Source organism: Eulemur rufifrons, chromosome 18 (genome assembly GCF_041146395.1).
Source record: "Eulemur rufifrons isolate Redbay chromosome 18, OSU_ERuf_1, whole genome shotgun sequence".
Taxonomy (NCBI): Eukaryota; Metazoa; Chordata; class Mammalia; order Primates; family Lemuridae; genus Eulemur; species Eulemur rufifrons.
Genome location: NC_091000.1, coordinates 7,180,824 through 7,198,479, shown reverse-complemented (window position 1 = coordinate 7,198,479; position 17,656 = coordinate 7,180,824).

Below are 17,656 nucleotides of genomic sequence, written 5' to 3'. Positions count from 1 at the left end.
TCATTAAATATTCTTCTCTAAAAATAGATAATTTTACAGGTGCATAGTATTTGATTGCATGGATAAACAAAAAATAATCAATTTCATAATGGGCATCTTAAATATTTCTAATAGTTTGTCATTACACATGTCACCGATAATACCATCATTTTTACATAAATTAGTTTGCATATTTTTAATTATTTATTTAGCATGTATTCCCACATGCTGCATTGCTGGGTAATTTTTTTTCAACTTTTTTGCCCCCTTGAGGTATTACATACATAGGAAAATGAATAAATCTTAAATGTATGGCTCAATGAATTTTTACTTATGCGCATCCCTGTGTAATCACAACACATTGCAAGATGTATAACACTTCCAGTTGAGCCAGTTCTTAATGACTATTGACGTATTTTGAGAAAAATAAATCAATTTAAATTTTATCTTTTATCTTTCTCTCCAATATTAGTTCTTTTCCACTTAAAATCTTACAATTTTGATATACAAATCGACAAATAATTATTTGTATAGAAATTAGCCTTCAAATATACCTTTTTCCTAGAGAAAATAAAAGCAGTTGTATGCTTTATCACAGTGTTACCTGTCGTTTGGCAATAGCTTATGAATTTGTGTGGATTTTCTTTTGATAGATTAAATCCAAATCAGTACTTTAGAACTCTGTGTGGGGGAGAAAAAGACTAAAACTTCTGGAAATGTCTTTAAAACATCAAAGTGATTTGTTGACATCTAAATTTTTGAATATGAAAGCAAATAACCTCATTCTTTTTGGCATAACTCTTAAAAAATTCTACCAATTTGCATACCATTATATTTGTGGCTAATATTCTGTCACTTTTACAACTGCTGAAAGAATAAGTTAAAGAATATGAAAAGAGTGGCAGGAAGGCCAACTCTTGAACATACAGAATAAGTCACCGTCAGAAATTCAATATAATTATCTATGAAGTAGTATCAATTTACATCATGCACGTATTAAGTTACAAAAAGTGACTTGAATGACTGCTGAAAAAAATTGTATCTGCTTGACTCAGTAGTTGAAGGTTAGATGCATAAAAATTTTCAAAACCAAACAAATTTTTTAAAGCCCAGGGAATCAATGAGATCAAATTAGGAGAACACAGACTCAATGATATAAAAATTCTAAAGAACACCCAGTAATGAAAAAGCTTATCTAAGTAACAATTCACAAAAAGAATACCTGATTAATGAATATTTTAAAAGTAAGATAAGAATGTCTGAAAAAGAAATTTAGAGACCTTAAGAGGTTATCCATCAAATTCAATCAAGATTCATAGTTTTGATATTTCTCATTCTATTTACATAAGAAAAAAACATCGAAAAACAGTGCATTGGGGTAATGTGTCTCCAGACACCTTTATCCCAAACTGTTTTGTTTGCAGATGTGAGCAGAAAGCTGTCCTCGACTGTTTCTTCCCTGTGCTAGAGCTGATGTCTACAGCAGTTAAAGGCTGAAGACAATGTCTCCACACATGAGACTGTAAATATCGAAACAATTAAGCTGCTCTTTGAATGAAGTTTAGCCTACTGAAAGCAAAAAGAGAAGTAACTCTGAAACCTCAGCTGCTTTGAAAACTTGCTCTAACTTGCTGTTAAATGAATCTAGCCAAGGTTATTTTGAAAACTGGCTATCAATACCTTCATTTCCACATGAAAGCATTATTTGTACTTTTTCATACAAAAAGCAGACTTAGTGCTCAAAGCTTCCAGTAAAGATTCTACCTTTTTTATTCTTTTAAAGATAGGTTTAAGTTTGGAAATACATTTCAAATGTGCCTAAGAAGAGCAGAGCTTGCAAGTAAAGTACATTATAAACCTCTAAAAATCTCATGAAACCCTAGAATTGTTTCTTTTACTTCTTTGTCAAGCTGTAAAGTGAAGTCTGGTTGCTGCTGTAAGCTTTAGTGTCCAATCAATGGTATAAATAGGTTTTTGGGCTGTTTATGTCAGAGGTGTGGTTAACACTCTCCAGAGGCCAGCCTGCCATGGAAAACCTTCAGTTAACACCAGGGACGGGAAAGACTTTAGTGACAACAGTTAATTGCATATTTGTCAGAACCTTAAAAAGTAGCTATAATATCATTTCCCATGTAACTCCAACTATCCTTCCCGTAGTGCTTCTAACTTGGGCTTTGTGTTATTATCCTTTGTCTTCATTTCTTGTTATTTTACCATAGGTATGCTGACACCGCTGCAGGAGGGCTAAAGATCACCAAAAGGCAGAAAGTCATAAGAAAATTAAAATATATTTAGAGAAATATTGATGGAAATTACTAATACAGTATTTTTTTTTTTTACTAAGATGATGCTTGAAATAAACATACGTAGAACTCTTGGTTAAACAAAAAAAGACAAGGAGAGAAAATATTGTTTAAGGATTGGGTTCTAGATTTTGCTCAGATATTCTAGGTCTGAATACATAATATCTAAACTAGTTATTGCTTGGTGCAGTTAATTTTTTTAATATAAATTTTGGAGACATTGATGGATAAGGCAATCATTTCTCCCTTTAATAAAGCAAGTATTATACTTATGGGTGCTGAAGACATCAAATCTATTTCTGAATCTCATGAAGAAATTATAGATTTATGCTCAGGTTTCATTTTTCGAGCAACCTTATTTGTAGTATGGTAAACAAATATCATTATTTTACATGAGTTATATGTAATTTAATATTCATTAAATAATTTCATTTATTTTCTTAGATTTAAGTAATAAGAAATACCATTAGACAGGAGACAGTAGCCTTGCATTTAGAACATTGAAATGTGAAACTTTTTTTTCAGGAATTTAAATAAATTAGTACAGTGAAGTGTGTTTTTATCTATAGGAAACTGGAGAAACACATATTTCAGACTAATTTATAATAACAATGTTACATGCAATTAGCACTGTAAACATATCATTGTCCAAATGATAAAAGTGGCAAACTATTGATTTCAGAGTAATCACAGTGTTTTCTTTTTAAAATAAGTCAATTAATATAACATAACCTCTGGAAACAATAAAAACAGATCACCAGAGTGGCTTTTCTGGTATTCAAATTCACATGCAAATATTGCCAAGTATAAGGGCAATGCTGGAATTAGGGAGCTCTTATTTGTCTTAAAATAATCGGCCTCCTCTTTTAAAATTTCCCATTAATAATAATGATTGATTTACAAGTAAGATTATAAGTAAAAATGTTGCCCCACAAGATACTGGCTAGACAGCAACTGTTTGCAGATTTTGGCTTAACAATTAGCAAGTGTTTAAGTTGCCATGAAACTGGTTGGCAGCTTTAGCAATGGTGCTTTATTGGGGGTGGATGTAGCATGACAAGAAAATAGCACACACAATAGCACAGAAAGTAAAAGTGACACTTATTTTAGAAGAGATTCCAGCACGTGGTGGGTGGTAGGCGTAAGAATATGAACAGCAGCATAAGAGAAAAGAAAATATGGTCACCTGGAGTGAAAGGGATTGTATTTCTTTCATTTTTTTCTTGGTTAAGGAAATGGCTGTGTCAGTGCAAAACTGTAGGGCAGTCCAAGAAGCCCTGTTTGCAGCTGAAGACATGCATGATAGAGCTGTACACAGGTCATGAATCGGGCAGGGATGCAAACAATCTAGGCATTAGAAATGTGTCTTACCGGTGCATTCCTTCTGCTTCTACTGTTCTGGCTCTATCCTTGATATTTACTCTATTCCAGACCTTTAATCTTCTATCTCAGTGTTTTAGTGTCTTTGGCTTTTTATTTTTATGCTGGATGATGTTTTTGTGGTTTATCCTATCATGATCTATTTTTTTTTGTTGTTTATTTGGCTGTTTTTTTAAATTATTATTATTGTGGTAAGAGCACTCAACATGAGATCTACCCTCAATAAATTTTTAAGTGTACAGTACAGCATTGTTAATATTGTTAGGCACAATGTTTCACAGCAGATCTCTAGAACTGAGTATAATTGAAACTTTATACCAGTTAAACAGTAACTCGTCATTTCTCTTTCTCCCCCAGAGCCAGGCAGCCACCATTACACTATGAGTTTGATTATATTCCAGACCTCATATAAGTAGAATGGCGCAGTATTCGTCCTTCTGTTCCTGGCTTATTTTACTTAGCATAATGTCCTTCAGGCTCATTCATGTTGTTGCAAATGGCAGGAGTTTCTTTTTTAAGGTCAAGTACTAGTGTATATACCACATTTCTTTATCCTTTCATCCAGTGATGGGCACTTAGGTTGTTTCCATATCTCAGCTGTTGTCAATAATGCTTCAATAGGCATGGAAGTAAGTATGGATATCTCTTTTAGATCCTGATTTCAATTCTTTTAGATATATACCCAGAAGTGGAATTGCTGGGTCAACTGGTAGTTCTAGTTTTAATTTTTGAGGACTCTCCATACTGTTTTCCACAGAGGGTGAACTATTTTACATTCCTACAAACAGTGTACCAGTGTTTCCATTTCTCTATATCCTTGCCAACAAGTAATCATATTTATTTTTGTTTGTTTCTGCTAAGAGCCATTCTAACAGGTATGACGTGATAGCTCACTGTGGTTTTGACAGGTGTTTCCTTGTTGGTTAGTCATGTTGAGCACCTTTTCATATACCTATTGGCCATTTCTATGTTTTCTTTTGAGAAATTTCTATTTAAGTTCTTTGCCCATTTTTTAATCAGGTTATTTGATTTTTGCTATTGAGCTGTAGGAGTTCCTTAAGTATTTTGGAAATTAACCCCTTATCAAATATATGGTTTGCAAATATTTTCTCCTATTTCTCAGGATGCCTTTTTGTTTCGTTTATTTCCTTTGCTGTGTAGATGCTTTTGAGTTTGATGTAGTCCCACTTGTTTATTTTTGTATTTATTGTTCATAATTTATTTTTTAAGTTTTTTCCAATGAAGATTTTACTCTTTAACATACTCCCGTATGGATTTTGATTGTTTTTGTGTTTTATTCTTTCTTGATTGCTTTTTTATTTTCGTCATCCAGCCCTTATTTCAGACTGCTCTCTAATTATTAATATGGTACTTTGCCCTTGTGTATCCAAATGTCATTTCCCCCCCACTATTTTCTTTGCTGTTGTTGAACTAAAGATTTATAGCAATAGCAATTGACTAGAATAAAATTGCCATCAATAAACTGAATGCAAATCTACTCATTGTTCTTAATGGTTCTTAATGAGAGATTTTGTTTAAAAAAGTAAGTAAAGATCATTTATTAATAATATCAGAATAAATGGACTGTATTTCTAATTTAATCCTGCAAAGATTGAGAAATAGTCTTCTAGTTTTTAAAGGATAGTTTTACTTTGATTATTTTGTCAGTCTTTGAACTTTTCACTAACTTATCATCTCTTTTAGCCTCCATAATGGCTTTTCTTTCTTAACATTTAAAATTCTAATCTCTATCAAATTTCACCCAGTCAATACCAACAGTGAATTTCTAAGTGTTTACATAACCCACTCTAAATTTCATTTGCAAACAATGAAGAGCTGCTTCATCCAAGCAGCTCTGTCAGACATGGGCAATCACTGTTTTCTTATAAACTAAACAAAAAAAAATGTTTATAATGATGTGTGTTTGTTATTCCACATATATTCTTCAAACTCATTTAAATTATTTACAGTTTTCTAGGACTATTTCTGCAAAGACATAAGAATGTGAACGTTGTTTGGTATTTTAAGTGGTTATACATTTGCACAAGGCAGAGACCCTCATACGATGGGTCAAGGATGGAATGATGGTTTGGAACGGAGCCAGGGGCAGTGACGGGGAGATTCTGGTCAAGGACAGGGAGAGTTTGGAATGAAGGATCTGAAGCTGGAGCGTGGATGAACAGCAGTGTCCTCTCTTGTCTACTTTATCTCACAATAAGAAGCATCGAGAATCCTAAAGTGAAAACAAGTGTGGGGTGTACATACTCGTGCAGGTCAGGGAATGCACAGAGACAGCAGTCACGTACAGTTACCAGTAAACATTTTGAAAGCTGAAGCTATAGCTTATTTGTTGACTATGTCACATTGTCCTCAGCACCAGTATGGCAGTATCCAAATGTTGTGTGGCATACATTAAAATTACTTCATTTAAATATAATTGGATTTTATGTGGTTTTAATGTCATGTTTGAATTAGGTAATTGGTAAATAAAATGTAGAAATTTTCTTTTATGAAATAAAGACAATGCTATGTATTTTGGTAACAAGGGAATTCTTTGGGATGAACCAAAGAAGTGGAGGTGGGAAGAGAAATAACCTAGATTCCATGCACTTCTTGAGGGCCTATAGTTGGGTTCTAGATCATAAGATGATGTAGGTAGAATGATGTCCCCCTAAAAAGATGTCCATGCCCCAAGCCTGGCAACCTGTGAATATATTACATAGCAAAATGGACTTTACGATGTGATTAAGGGTATAGGCCTTACAATGGTTAAGATTACCCTGGATTATTCAAGTGGGTCCAGTCTCATCACATGGGCTCTTAACAGTGGAACAGGAAGGCTGGTAAGTGTGTCAGAAAGATGGGAGCATAGGAAAGACTTGATGCCCTGTTGCTGGTTCTTAGATGTAAGGGAGATATGTGCATGGACCAGAAAGATGTCCACAGGAGCCGAAGGAGGTCCGACCGACAGCTAGCAAGGAAGTCGCATGGAACTGAATTCTGCCACAATCCGAGTGAGCAAGGAAATGGAGACTTCCTGAAAGTCTACAGAGGGGATCGTAGCCCTGCTCCCACCTTGGTGTTTGTCCAGTGAGACTTGTATTGGACTTCTACTCCTAGAACTGTAAAATCATAAATTTGTGTTGTTTTTAAGCCACTAAATTTGTGGTAATTTGTTATGGCAGAAATAGAAAATGAGCACACAAGGGTTTGCCAAAATTGTATGCAATATTTTATAAATTTGCATATGACCATTTTTCTGATGGAAGAGGCTATACATTTCATTAGTCTCTTAACAGTCAATCACACACAAAATCAAGAACTACTGAACCCTATTATCCTCTCCCATACTGTAGCACTGAAAATATCCTCATGCACTGTGAAAGCAGAACATTTTTCACTTTATACGTTCAACTGAGAGAAATGTGTTTTGTGACAAACAGCAGATACAAGAGCACTCATCTTACCGATCTCTTGTCTTCTGCCTTGCCCTCCTTACCTGTAAACCAGGCCATCTGCGGCTTTCATTTACTATGTTTCCTATGGACTGTAAGATAGTTTGGTTACCCAGAGTGGACTGTGGGTTCCTAGAGGGCAGGATTTTTTTCTAACTCTCCAGAAGCACAGTGTCTTGCAATGGTAAATTCTGAAAAAAAAAAAAAAAAATATATATATATATATATTCTTGTGATTGAATAAAAAATGTCATGACCTAGACTATATACCATTTGAAATTCTGTCCAGGACTGTGATACAGTCTATATATTATTTTATTCCTTTACATGTCTAAATCATTATTTTCTCTATGAAAGGGGAGTTCCCAGGTTTCTGTGGGAAAAAATCTAGTGCCCTCAGGCTAATTTGCAAGATAAGAGTTGGGATCTTGGAGAGCTCATCAGTAGAGACTCTGACATTTCTCACTGATCAACTTGACTCTCTATGGAATGTTTTCTACTTCAGGATGGCCCAAATCTACGCTGGCTCCAGTGGAGCATAGCTTAATATTCAGAAATGTAATCAGACGCTTAGTGATATTTATTAACAAACCATCATGGACCAAACTTTATTTGGATAAGCTGCAAGATTTACAGAGAGAAAGAAATACTAGAGGGTAAAGGAATACATTAAAAATTAAAAAGGGAGGGGTGAGAATTTGATAGTCTCATATTTGCTGTTAGGATGTTTCAGAATGACTCAAAATTACGGAGTGATTGAGTTCCGACAAACCACAGACCATGAGAAGAGGGTACTGACTGAGAATGACTGTGCACGTGGTAATCTGCTTCATGTCCAGTTTTATTTAAATATCTGAATCAATCCCTCTAGACTCTGGATTGTGTTTGATATTCTTTTTTGAACTCCTTCCAGTTCCTCTGAGTTCTTAAACATAGAAAAAGAGAAAAAGAACACGATCTCAACGTGAATTCTAGTTCAGGTGTACTTTACCTTCTTGCTTTGTAACGTGATGTGGCCACCAAGACGATTTTTAGTCTTTTCCCCTGAATTGTCACAGTATTTCAGTGTGATATGTGGAATGTCCTAGGATATCTGGAATTAACAAAGCTTTATTAAAATGTGCAGAGATTTCTCAATACAGAGGTATACTGAACACCCAGACAGATGGAAAAAAGGCTGGGGGAGTCTGAAACGGTAAAAAAAAATAAGAAAATGAGATTCAACTTAAAATACTGTGAAGGTGCATCACTGTAGATGAATAATCAGAAACAGACAGTTGATGGAAGGGAGAGAGTTGGAAAGCACTCACATCAAACCACCTGGGAGAAAAAAAAAATTATGTGATACTGAAATACTGGGACAATTCAGTGGAAAAAACTAAAAATCGTCTTGGTGGCCGCATCACGTTACCAAGCAAGAGGGCAAAATACACCTGAACTAGAATTCATGTTGAGATCATGTTCTTTCTCTTTTTCTATATTTAAGAACTCAGAAGAACTGGAAGGAGTTCAAAAAAGAACAGCAAACACAATTAAGAGTCTAGAGGGATTGATTTATATAGTGAGAGGGAAGAAATAAAGTATGCAATTCTTGGCTAAAGACTTCTAGAGAGAACATAATTGTCAAAAGTCTTTAAAGGATTTATGTACTGAGTCAATAGAGGGTGATTTAGTTCAATAAAAGGGAATCCAGGCAGAAACACACAGTGAGATGAATGTAAACTCTAATCCTGAAAACATTTTTCTAATTTTGTTAATACTAAAATCTAAAATGTTTCAAATGGTACTGGACTCAAAGTTCTGCTTGGGTTTGTTGTGTTTTGTCTGTTTTGGTGTTTCCAACCCTTTGAGATTTATATGAAGTGACCCAGGGGTACAGTCAGTTTGTTGGAAAATTCTTTGTACCCCTGTCATTCTCTTTCTAGCAGATTATCACTGCCCCATTGAGACTCCGTCTTTGAGTATGTAAGTTTGACATGTGGCAGGGCAGACCCTCCTACATTTTTTTTCTTCTTCCAAAAGGCTTGGCTGTTTGTCTCTTTATACATATTCTGGACTCTTGCTGACTTTAATAGATTAAACTATTGTATTAGTCTGCTCAGGCCACCGTAATAAAATACCATAGACTGAGTAGCTTAAACAATAAAAAATGTATTTTTTCACTGTTTGGGAGGCTAGAAGTGCACAGCCAAGTTTCCGGCTGATGCAGTTTCTGGTGAGTGCTCTCTTTCTGGCTTGCAGATGACCAACTTCTTGCCATTTCCTCACATGAGGAGAGAGAGAGATCTCTGGGGTCTGTGGATCAGGGCCCCACTTTACGACCACAGCTAGTCTTAATGACTTCCTTGGAGGCCTCATCTCCAAATACAGTCACACCAGGGATTAGAGCTTCAATATATGAATTTGGGGTGGGAGGAGCACAAACATTCAGTCCACAGCAACTATTAAACACAGAGGGCACTGAAATACATGTCTCTTTTACTGACCCCATCTGAGCAACATTTTATTTGAAGTCAGCATATATAAAATGGACTCATTTTCCCACGGTTTTGTCATCATATTTATGAATTTTTCAGCCTAAGAATAACAAATAACTTATTCTGCTCTTATTTCCTGTTAGGCCCAAACTTCTATTTTTCTTACAATAAAACTTCAACGAGGCTGTTATTCTTGATTTTCATAATAGCATCCATAGGCCTTCAGAGCAATATCCCCAAATTATCGTATCTCAATTCATTTGATAAATATTTATTGAGAATTGTGTTAAGTATATTGGGAAATATAGTTTCTTGAACTATAGGTTCTCAGTTTTTTTTGAATGAGTGAATGGCTGATTGAAAATGAATTCTACTTAATGACAGAATGGTCCAAGATGCGTTGTCATTTAAGTCACTATAAAAACTTTTAAAAAGGGGGGAGAGGGAATAGGAATATAGAAGAAAGCCAGGGATATGGAAGAATTCAGGGAACTTTTCCATTAATGACGGCACCAATGACATCAGGACCTGGTACTCACTGAGCCAACGCAGCGTGACTAAGCAGTAAAGACCAAAGGACTCCTCTGGGGATTGCTGGACAGATACCAACTCAGGACAACAAGAAAATAAATTTAGAAGTGTATTGGACATTTCTTTTTCTATAGATTCCTCTCTGACCAATTCCAATGCCATTAAAAACAAATGCATAAAACAACCAACAAACAAAAAGGCGCTAGATGCAGAACAAGGCAGCCACTGCCTGCTCTGGTTCCGAGAGCCCCACTGACGGGACTGCCTGTGTGAAAAATAGAAACCTTTCAGAGTATTTAAAACAGAAGAGATTTACTATAGTGATTTACACACAGGTGATAAATTTACTGGGGATAAAAGCGTTCGAGAGGCAACCCACAGAACACTAACAATAGGAAGCCAGCACCACCCATAGGCTGATGAAGGCAGAGCTCCTAGCATCTGGAGTCTGTGGCCAGTATCCCGGCAGAAATGAGACCACGGTGTCCCTGTCCAACCACTGTGCTAGAAAAGCCATCCAAGTTAGAGGGAGGGAGAACAGTATGTTGGCAGAAAATCAAAGCAGGAAGGTAGAGGACTAACTTGAGAAACATGTTAGATAAACTGAAGGGAGGAGGGAAAAAAAATATGATACAGACTACAGAGTGGGCCAATTGACAAGTAATGGTTTCAGCATGGAGCTCTCAACTGCATATTGCTGTCAAATTTTGTTAAGATGATCCACTCAGAGACATAACTTGGACAGTTATTTAAATTTCAAATAATAATTATGCACATATATGCATAGACAAAGAAGTTACCAATAGGAATCAAAATGAAGATATTTGCATAAATTTGCTCCACCAAACCAATAAATTCCACAAAACAATGAGTTGAAAAGTGGAAACTTCAAAATCTTCTCCTGGGTAAATTCATATTCACAAGTGAAGAGAAGAGATAGTTCAGATATGCAAGGTCTTGGGGAAAATATTACAAAAGTATACTTCCTGAAACAAAAACTGCTTGAAGAGATATACAAAACCAGATGAAGAATCAAATATTATAACTCAGAAAAATCATCGCAATGAACTTTAGAATCAGTTACAGACATAAGGAAAAGTCTTAGAAATAGATCAAATAAAATAATCCTTTTTCATGCAAAGTAAAGAGAGGTGGCTCCCGCCTGTAATCCTAGCATTCTGGGAGGCCGAGGTGGGAGGATTGTTTGAGCTCAGGAGTTTGAGACCAGCCTGAGCAAGAGCGAGACCCCACCTCTACTAAAAATAGAAAGAATTAGCTGGGCGTGGTGGCATGGGCCTGTAGTCCCACCTACTCGGGAGGCTGAGGCAAGAGAATGGCTTGAGATTAGGAATTTGAGGTTGCTGTGAGCTAGGCTGATGCCACTGCACTCTAGCCAGGGCAAGAGAGTGAGACTGTCTCAAAAACAAACAAACAACAACAACAAAAAAAACAGCAACAACAACAATATATGCCCACAAATTTAAGTCATTCTTAAAATCAGAAATAGTCAGTTGACCATTATTTTAAACCAAAATCTAATTCTTTGGAATATGTGGTTATTGTATTTTTCCAGAATTTTACTTTTATTGTTTTTCAAGACATTTTATAAACTAAACAAATTTTTTATTACGATACAAAGTTATGAACCCAATTTAGCACATGAATCATCATATTAGTTATACTAAGCCATTACAGCTAGTCCTCCTCTGAAAACTTTCCAAGAAGAGCTTGATCTTCCCTTCTTAGATCATGATCCCTAGATTTAGAGCATTTAAGGGCCCTGGATTAAGTAACAAAAATTGAACAGATGATGTTTTGATGGCAGTCGAACTAAATGTTTTTTAGCTGTTTCATAAAAAAGAAACTCTGGGGATTTCCTACTTGTAAGAGAAGAATAACCTGTCAAACCTGTTGTCATAGGAGGTCAGAAATTATGTCTAAAGTTGTCTAAAGCTCTGATTGTTTCTCAGAAATAGAAGATATGGATGTGGGAAGACCATTGTAATAGATTTTTAAATGCTTATGGCTGTTTGGTAGAAATATTTGAACTTTTACTAGAAGATAATTACCCTTATAATAAGATTACTAGGCTATTGATCACTTTTTCACAAATACCTCTGAACTCTTTGAAATGTTTATTCAATCAGACCTTATTTAGAAATGCTGCAATTTAATATTACCTTACATGTATTTTGATAGAAGGTTAAACAGAATATGGGAAAAGTTCAGGGTACTTTATGAACAAATATTCAAAATCCTAGATTCCTAACCTATGTATCACTGAGCTACGCTATCTAGCTGAATTAACTTATGGAAATAACCTATAAAACTTGTTTTTAAATTACTTCTCCATCACTCATTAGTTGCGTGTTTTTGGAAAGTGACTTGATTCCTCTAAGCCTCAATTTTATTAACCATAAAATAGAGATATTAAGCCCTACTGTTTTGATTTAATAAAAATTAACTAGTTGAGAAAACAGAAATTGTATTTTTAAGAAGCATGGTCATATATGATACCTTAAATTAATTCTGAAATAAGACGTGGCATAAATGGAAAAATTAAAACCTATATGTTCTGTCCTTCTACTAATTCAATTCACCTACAGTGATGAACCTTGGATGCACATTGGAATCACATGGGAAAATTTTAAAATAACTGATGCATCGGACCCAATCTTGAAATTTTTTTATTTAGTTATCTGGGTTATGATTTGGTCACCAGGATTTTTAAAGATTCACTTAAAAGATAAAGATTAATTAATTAATCTGCTACTTCAGTTTAGGTTGAAGTTCAGTCATGCTCAAGAAAGACTGACTATGTTATCAAGAATAATGTCCAAAGGAGACACAGTAAAGAGAAAAAGGAGGATTATGGAACATAGAACTGGATTTAAGCAGAAGCAATGGACTTGGCCCTCTTTTCTTCTCACTCTGCACACTCTACTGGGTGATTTCATTCTCTCCAGGCCTTTGATTACTATTTGGCTCCAACTGTATACATGACATAACCAATTATGTATACCAAAATCACTCAGAACCATTATGACCCAAATGTGATTACTCCTTTTCTGCTTAAAATCTTTTCTTCCCTCTTAATTACCTCCAATATTTTTGGAACTCTGGTAACACCACACCCAAAATTTGTTCCAATGTCAAAACTAATGATGCCACATTTGCCTCAAGAGGATAAAAAAAGGTTTATTATTCACATAATGAGGTTTTATGAGGATGGCAGGGAAGTTCCCAATGAGGTTCAAAAATGGATTGAGACAACAGGGACAGGAGACGGCTTTGGCCTTTAATGTGATTAAGATGTGAGGTTGGGCTGCGGGTTCCCTCATTCTGGCCAGGTCTTGAGTGATTTGAACTCTCTGGAGCACTGGAGGAGGGAGCACCCAGGTTTCCTACCAGCTTTCAGATGTGGGGCAGAAGGGGCAGGGCAGCATGGGGCCTGAGAGCTCTCAGCAGTCCATCAGGGGAACTGTGATAAAGGTCTTGATTCCACTTTCGATGTGCATTTAGAAGAGGTGTACACACTTACTGACCACCCACACTAAAGTATTAACTGTAACCTTACTGGCATGGTGTCTTCAGTGAGTGCCACTGCTATTCTATATATTACAAACTAATGCTGTTATTCTAAGAATAAATGCAGTGTAATAGGTCTAATGGACTTTGTGGATCATTTGCAGACAGATAATAAACTGCAGGATACAACACTAGAAATATGAACTAACCCAGAAGAATAGACTAGATAGATAGGCAAGAGTAGTACATTTGTATCTACTTGCAGACACATAAAATAGAATACTTTATTTAATATTTATTAAATAAAGTGCATGAGAATTTTTGGCCAATTTATAGTTGACTTTTGTATAAATAGGCATGTATTTACTTGAGAAAAAGATGTTCCTATTAATGGACACTTCTGTAGATATAATACCTTGATGATGTTGAATTATTCACAAACTCTTTGGGATACAAGGTAAAAAATATGGAAACTGCTTTAAATAGTTTAAATTATACCATGTGAAAAATTAAACTTTTCTGTAAAATTAAAATTTTAAACAAAATTAAAATTTTGTTTTCATTCATGTTGTGCTCTCTTGTTAGTAGCCTCATGTTTTTTTCCTACTGTTCAAATTTCAGAAAAGAAACTTTTTATTGCTAAGAAATGCCTAAGTACCTAAACTGTATGATTTATATTACCGGAGTTGGCCAGATTTGTTGGGGATGATTAATCATAGTAGTTCTTGCAATGCCAGAAATGGTTGGAATTATTTCTTTTTTCTCTTTGATAGAAAGGCGGGAAATAAAATCTCTTAGAATTTATTAAAATAGCTTATTACCAAATTTGTAAGACAGAAAAAATATTTATTGTAAAGGCTTTGCTAAATTATTATATTACTAAAAGTATTTTAGCCTTAATTTTATATTAGTTTCTCTAAAAATAAATTTAAGAGGAAAAAAACTAGTCTGTTCTTGAGTTTATGAATAAAATATAGACTGAGAAGAATGAAATACATTTTTAAAAATATATATTATAAAAATGGTGATTTTATGTTTGTTTCTACGATAAATATATACACAAAGCAGATATTATTTTCATAAAGTTCTTAATTTCTTTGAATTGAAAGAACCACTTGCATAATTCTGGAAAATAAAAAAGGAGTTACCTCAATATGTTAGTTTAAATTGTTTTCCTTTGCTTTGTGGACCTATATAGTTCTACTCCAACGTAGATATTTTAGAAGAACCTGGCAGCTAATTATATAATAAGAAATATACAATTGAATGGATTCCAAATCCAGCAAGATGCCAAGCTCTTGGCTAACCTGAAACCCTCTAACCACAAATACCTAGCAAATCTAGATAAATGTCACATGTTTAATGAATAGCTTTGCTAAGGCAAGAAGAGAGAAATCGCTGGATAACCATGAGCAGGCAGGCAAGAGAACCCCGCCTCAGAGAGTTGAAAACAGTGATGACAGCGTACTCTTCAATAGGGCTTGCACGCCACGGGCCCTGTGAGGTCCTTTACTCTCATTGGAAAAACTATTTTAATCCCTACAACAACTCTCTGAGGAAGGCACTATTGTTATCCCAGTTTAGGAAAGCGAAACTGTGGTGCAGAGCGGTGCCCAAGCTCACACAAGTTGTAAATGGCAGACATGAATTAAAACTGAGACAATCTGGCATTGAGTCAGTAAGTAAACCAGTTCATAGATTAGAATGCTATAGTTCTGAAATAACAGAACAATAACTATCTCACAGGCTCTGAAACAGTGTTTGAAGAGATTAAAAAATAAATAGAAAATATAACGAAAGAACAAAATATAAAATAAGTATATAACATAAAATATAAATATATATAAAGCATATCTAAAATAAGTATACAAAATGGTATAAAAATATAAAATATATTTTATATAATTATTTATATATTTATATACAATATATAAAATATGAAAATATATAATGTATATAAGTATGTAAATGTTATTCATGTTACAAATATTTTGAGTAATAGTGACAATGCCACCACTATTTCTTGAAGAAATCAATCAATAAATAAGTACTTCTGAATCTTGCAATATTACTTTATTAGAAGGTATGAAAGTCTTCTCTAAACACCAAAAAGTTACCCGATATATTTTATATCATCACATTTTCCTAATTTTTTCAATGTTGATATCAATAACATTGTTGAGGAAAAGTAGAATTTTTTTATAGATTTTTTTATAGATTCTAAAATACGAGCTAGTGAACAGCTGAGAAGAGTCACGTCAACTCTTACCAGTAGCATATGGCACTTTTCTTTTTCTTTTTTTTCTTTTACCGACTTCAACGAGCATCAGAAGGTACTCTTCTTTCACCAGTTATTTCTTACCCTCTTTTATCTCATTTATAGTAATAATATGATTTCACTGAGTTTCATTTTCAAATCTCAAAAAGTGTTTTGAGTATTTTCTTGATCTCCCACCATGCTGTGTCCTAAGAATTCGCAGGTTGATTACTGAAGTGTGGGGAGGACGGCTGACTAGCCTGAGACCCCACCTGAGCTAGTGCCTTCCTTAAGATTAGAGCCTGAGGATCTTTTAACCCTGCATTTCCTCCATCACCCCCAACTATTATATTAGGATTAATTAGCCTCAAAAAAGCAAAACAATCACAAAACGTACTAATTACTTCATTCTTCCCATGGTTGAGGAACTGAATCATAGAATAATCAGACTTCTAGGATCACAATTCAATAATCAAAGGAAAGAAAGTAGACTAACAACACTCTGCCTCAAAGAGGTAAAATTGAGGATACAAAGAAGTATTAATAGATATGTAAGATGAACAAGTCTAGAGAGCGACTGTACAACATAAAGACTGTATTAAAATTGTACTGTATTTGGAATTCATGTTAAATGAGTAGATGTTAGCTGCTCTTGCCAAAAAAATAAAACAAATGGGTAACTGTGAGATGCTGGATATCTTAATTTGCTTCATTACAGTAACTTTTTCACTACCTATATGTATCCTATAACATCATGTTGTATGTCTTAAATATACACAATAAAATTAATTTTTAAAAAAAGAAAAATACAGGCTTAAATGGGAAAACCAGAAATTGCTAAGAGAACACTAATGAATTATCTTAGTACATCTTTGATCCTTTAGATTTTGTTCACGTTCCAGAGAGAGACTGTTCTTCCTCCTGTACCTTTCCTCAAAAAATAGTGTCCTTAAATAAAAAATAAAAAGATATGCTCTGATGTGTTTCTTTTAAGTTGTTCTAATTTAAGTTAATTTGATGCAATTCAAACGTATATGTGATTAAACACGTAGGAAGCTATTCTTTATATAAGCAATAATCAAGTTCAAAATTTAAAGAACACCCACAAAAGTGTCTCATGTCAATCCTCTGGAAAAAAGCAAGTAAGATGACTAAACCAACTACTACTTAGGTGATGAAATACATTCATTAGAAAGATGTGCATGTATAAGATAATAAAAGAGAAAGTATAACTTTGAATTATCCATATGATTACTAAAGACATTTCATATTGTTACAGGAGAATTTCAGTCTATTTACATATCATTAATTAATAGGTGGTCTAGGCTGATACACACTGTATGTATGTTTAATTATGACCCATTAACATTATTCCAGGGACCCTTGATGTTTCTCCATTTAGCTTGAAACAACCATTTTACAATAATGATATATACACACACATATATATAAATTGCAAGAACTTTAAGTTTCATTGCACACACATAAAGTCTATAATTCACTAACAATTAATTTGAGTAAAAACACGATTTATGAAACATTTATTTCTATAAAGTAAAATGACCGGACTTAACATTTCCATTTCTTGTAAGCAGGACACTGTTTACGATAAATGTGAGATGTTCTCTTACGAGCATGATTCATATCCCACATCATTGCAAGTTCTTGTCAGATAGTCAGAAAGGATGTGAATCAGGTCTGTTAGTATTTTTGTCATTGACTTTTCTTGAGATAAGGTTGAGAGAC